The sequence below is a fragment of the Musca vetustissima genome, unplaced genomic scaffold (assembly GCF_032173495.1).
Source record: "Musca vetustissima isolate MV318-11 ecotype Yass unplaced genomic scaffold, APGP_CSIRO_Mvet_v1 utg122839, whole genome shotgun sequence".
In the NCBI taxonomy this organism is placed as follows: domain Eukaryota; kingdom Metazoa; phylum Arthropoda; class Insecta; order Diptera; family Muscidae; genus Musca; species Musca vetustissima.
Genome location: NW_026880709.1, coordinates 2,140 through 7,811, shown reverse-complemented (window position 1 = coordinate 7,811; position 5,672 = coordinate 2,140). Strand labels below are relative to the sequence as shown.

The window sequence follows — 5,672 nt, the reverse complement described above, 5'->3', positions numbered from 1 at the left end:
TTTATATTATTTTATGTTTATGTTAAACATGTTCTTGTATTTATTTGTAAAATGCGTTTATTTTTAACTTTTTAACCTGTTTTTTGAGGTCATTTACAGATTAGGCATAATAGTAAAGTTGATAGAGCTTACAAAAACTGGAAGACAACAAAATTCGTAAATAATTTATATCCGAAACTATTTCCTTTTGCAACTAAACATGGTGAAGTCTGTCCTTAGATATGTGAGGGTGTGAAGATTCAAAGAATCTCCTAAGCTTATACTAGTACTCAGTAAACTCACAAATTTTATCATTTATTCTCAAAAACAATTTAAACGGTACCAGGAGCTGGTTGTAGGTTAACTGAGGCAACTGATTTAACATGACCGGCCAAAGGGGCAACATGCACAGCACCACGAGTCTTGGCAACAAAGGTACCACTATGAGCAGGGACTACGACAGGAGCGGCAGAAAGAGCTGGAGCAACAATCACATGTGGAGTGGCAACTAGAGCAGCTGGAACAGGCCCGGAGACTACTGGTCCGGGTCACGCAATAACTTGTGGAGGATGAGCAGCCACAGTGACTGCAGCTGGTGAATGAGCACCAAGTACTACAGTACCCGGAAGAGGACCACCAAGGACAACTGGTCCCAAAGGAAGAACTGAGGAGTTGACACCTAAAGCCAAAGCAATCAAGACTACACCAATGACGAACTGAAAAATATAAAAAACGCATTTAAAAATAATACTTTTAAACGCTAAACTAAATATTAAAATAATATATTAAGTTGTAAATATCTAGTTTGTAAAACAGAAGCAACATATGTAATTTTCTCACGGTATTGAACATTTGACTAGTTGCTACGATCCATTCGTCGCGTTTATCACATTTTTGCGAATGTATAATTATTTCCATTTTTGTATATAATCCTTCGTTTACCTTCATGTTTGCTAATTTATTTTATTGTTCTGGTTTGTTGTAAACTCTTAAATGTTAAAAATTATTCCACTGTCATATTAATGATATATATTTATTATTCTATTTATATAAGAACCATTTCTATCCCGCTTGATATTATATAACATTGAACATTCGCTCAGTTCGTAAAGAATGAAAACATGATGCAATACAGTTTATTATGTCCACCATATATTTGAATGAACAATTATTAAACAACTACAATGCCTACTTCAACAGTGTCTTGAATAACGTCACATGTAAATCGGCCAAGCCATTTGAATTGAGTGTAATGTCAGCGAATGCTCACGGCGAGAATTCGAATGTTTTCAATTTATCGCGAATGATAAAGTTACAATGAATGAACAAGCATTTGTAATCTTTTGCAAATGTTCGCATTGTAGGAAAAATTCACGAACAATAAAATTTCACTGCAAGCGTCGTCGATTCGTTCGTTCGCGAACATTTGTTGCTGAAGAATATTCTTTTGAAAAACTCAAAAAAACAAATGTTCGCGAATGCTCGCAAGCATTGTTAAAAGCAACAACAAATAAAAATATCATAAAACCAGTAAGCGGAGCAGTATAATCGGACGGGGCCGACTACATTATACCCTACACAACTTCCACGTCTAACTTTGTGTGGTTCTATATTCAGAGATTGGGCAATATTTTCCGATATTTGCACCCTCTTGACTAGAGGTCAACAAATACTACTAATATTCAGTACTGCCTCTCTAATTAATTGTCCAGATTCCCTTCACCGTGGGTTGTGTTGTGAAGTTCGGCTTTCAATTGTGGATAGATCGGCTTTTAATTGTGGATAGCCCGACTCGAAAAAAAAAATAACAGATTAAGTTTTCGGTCCACTTCATCCCAATATTATTATCTGATCATCACCGAAAATTATAGAATCCATTAGGATCCATAACTGGATCCTAATTGAAAATTTCAAAACGATCATCTTCATATTTTCGCCCTCTAGTGTGGTAATGGGTTACTAAATAATATATGAATATGTAAGCACCTATAATTTTTTTAGGTATAACGCCCACATCCGAGCACATACGACAATATATTGGTATAAATTTAAAGGCCAACCACTCCTCTTGGATATACTATCAACTTCTCGCGTCTATGTCCTTCAGGAGTAAGTATATATCTGTAGAATACAAAACTTGTCATTTTTCACACAAAAGTCAGGGTTCATTTAACCCGCTAAATATTGACCGATCTTTATCAAAACAGGCATTCTTATTCTTTGGCCCGATCCCCTTCCCCATGTAAAAATTTGCTATATTCAAGCCATAATTGCGGCCTCTAGAGCGACCAGAAAATCCGACAAAAATAAAGTTTTTGGTCCATTTCACCCCTAAATATTGACTGATCTTTACCAAAAACAATAGGGGCCTTCATTGGGTCGAACCCATCCTACATGCAAAATTTTGTGAAGATTGGTCCATAACTGTGGCCTGTATCGTGTTTACAAAATATAATGGACGGACGGACACACATGTCTAGATCGTGGGTCTAGGACCAATATTTCACGGCGTTACAAACTCTTGGGGCTGCACAAAGCTATAATACCTTACAACATAGTTGTGTAGGGTATAAAAAGTAAAGAGACACAACGAATGAATGTGTGTGTAGCAGAAAGTGTGTTGAATAACAAAACAACTACCCAACAAACCAAAAGTATTGAGAATAATATTATATTAAGCTTACCAAGACAAGCATTAAGCTTGAAAAAGTCTTGAGAAAATCTTGAGAAATGTTTATTAATAATTGTAGAAAAATCAAAACGGAACCCTTATGATACAATTACTTGTGTAATATTACTAAAAGCTTATTCTTGCAATTGTAGAATAAGCTTACAAATGTAATATTATCTTAAAGCTTATTTTTTCAATTGTAGAATAAGCTTACAAATGTAATATTATCTTAACTAGTGTGTATATAAGCTTACTCATCTCAATATTTTTATAACCTTAATAATAATAATGCAATTTATTATTCATGTGTTAATTCAAATTTTATTTGCACAGCTTAAAGTTAAAATTATAGTAAAAAGAAATTATAGTTAATATAGTAAAAAAATAGTTTCATATTTCATTTGGATTTTTTTTTTTAAATTTATAAATATTTCGAAGCTTGCCCCGATTTTTGGCAAATTGAAAAAAATGTGCGGGTGTCCTTTATAAATAGGTCTTCAGTGATCCCAATAGACAATGCTGCACCTATAAATATTAAAAATATTAATAACATTGTATTTAAATTTTGTATTTTTTTAATTTTTTACTTACTTTTTATTGCCATTGTAAATTCACATTTAAAAAACTATTGAGAATAATAAGTTTTTCTCAATAGTCAGATTTCTTTAACAACACTTGAGAAACATTTGTGTACAACAATAGTTTCTCAAGCATAGTTGAAAACTGTTTGTGAATTCACATTTTAACAACATTTTTTTAATATTACTAAAAAAAGCTTAAGAACAACTATTATTATAAGCTTGTTCTCAAGTGGTATTGAGATTTGATTACTGAATGGTATGTTGGGTATTGAGTTCACGAACTTTTGTTGATGTTGTTGTTTTGAGCATTCGCGAAAATTCGGGAATGTTTGTTTTCATTCGTGAGAGAATGTCAGAAAGAATTTCAACCACCAAACGAAGCGAACGAACGCTGTTGTGTGCTAAAAATGGAGCAAGAAAAATGTATACTAACCCATCAATTGAGAACGGCTGGACCGATTTGACTCAAAATTTCTTTCAGTTGTCGATAATTACAGGTTTTTATGAAGGAAATTTTTGAGAAAAATCTGCGAAAACCTTGCAAAAATTATTTTAAAGAAAATGCTGCACCGGTTTGACTTAAAATTTCTGTTAGTAGTCTGTAATTGAAGCGGTAAGGTTTTAATGAAAGAAGATTTTGAGAGATTAATTTTTGAGATTAATTTTCTACAATTAATTGGATTGTCATTACCTTGAAAAAAAAACTATTGTATATGAAAATAAATTTATATTTTCATTAGAGTTAAATTTAATAATAAGAAATTGAAAAGAGAGAGTAAGATTAATCACTATCATTATTTGCTCACGTTTTCCATAAAATCAAGATTTATTTAGTTTGAAGATATAAGTTACGTTCTTTTAAGAAATTGGCATGGTATGTATAGGTTGTGAAATTTTTCTCAAATAAAACACAGTAAGACATGTTAAAGTAGAGATTGAGTGGTTCCATTATGTTGAGCCTATACCAAAAACTATACCGGCAATTATGAGGGAAGTTTCTTACCCTATGGGGTAATACGGAATTAAAGGCAATAAAATGGATATTTTGTTACTACTTTTCAAGTACTTTAGGATAAGGATGCTTAAATGCGCACAATAATGGAACAAAATTGCCAATACATAGACATATGTTTTTATGTTTTATTAAAAACGAAAACGTCTATCAAAATATTCAATATAGTTCAATGATGTTAGTAATTCGCTATATACGATTACAAATACGTCAACAAAATATGAAGGTGTTATTGAACATTTTCCTATATTCGGGAAGAATACATTTAAATTCGACTCCTACATGGAGACAATTCCGCATTACATGCTGTTTGTGTCTAACTTATATGTGTCTTTATGGTACCTCAAATGGATTTTTAAAGATGTGAATAATGTTTGCATGGTATATTGACTGTACCGATTTGAAATTACATTGGGAAGTTTTTTTTAGTAGAAAATGTTGAGAAAAACATCAAAAAGTCGGGAAATTGGAATATCCGAACGTTGTTTTAGTTACATCGTTTATAACTCAAGAACTCCTTCACTGAAGATTCAGAGGACTTGGTCAGAATAGGAGAATATGCAAACTAATTGTGAGATAACGCCAAAACAAACATATTACGAAATATTTACAATCCCCCAATTTTTATATAGAACTTTAATGTTTAAATAAATTGTTGTTTTGTAAGACATATGGGTTTTTCTCGATTTAGAGTTAAGATATAAAACAGGCATTTACAATTAAAAGAAAGTATACGGCGTCAACATTGGCCAAACTCTTCCCTCATAACTGTCAGAAACTATAGAATATATAGCAAACATATACAAATCTCTAACGGCAATCTGAAAACTAATTAACAATTTGTTTAATAATGAAATATACCTATAACTGAGCAGAAACCACTAAATTTCTATGCCAAATCTAAAATTTTTCGAGTTATATACTGATTTCAGTATAAAATCAAAAGGGCAGTTGGACATGAACAAAATGATATTGTAATTAAAAATCCTTAAAGAAGGGACAAATAAGATAATGTAAAAAACGTTGGAGCAATAACAAAACATGATCTTCTTAAAAAAAAAATAAAAACATTTGGTGAAATAAGTTCTACCAAATTATAAACTGTTATGTGCTTGGGCCTGCATTGGGGTACCAGTTAATTCTTTTTAATGACATAAACTTAGTGGCAAAGGTTTTTTACCAACCTTATATTGATGCAATATTAATAAGGCAAAACGAAGTGCATTAAACTTCCAATGTTTATCTGATTAAGAACACCATACGATATTGAGTCTATAATGAACATTATAAAGCTGCGATATACATATGTATTTTTAAAATTATGCACATAATACCCAAGTTTACCCGATTGAACGGCGCATTAAGGCAAGTCGGGACAACTTGTATAAAATATATATTTCTGAACGACGTGTGTATGGATTGATAAAAA

At 31.8% G+C, this 5,672-nt stretch overlaps 1 pseudogene; it reads right to left on the bottom strand.

Annotated features, from left to right (window-relative positions):
* Window positions 1-311: 311 nt before the first annotated feature.
* Window positions 312-942, bottom strand: LOC133326480 (adult cuticle protein 1-like; annotated as a pseudogene).
* Window positions 943-5,672: the final 4,730 nt, after the last annotated feature.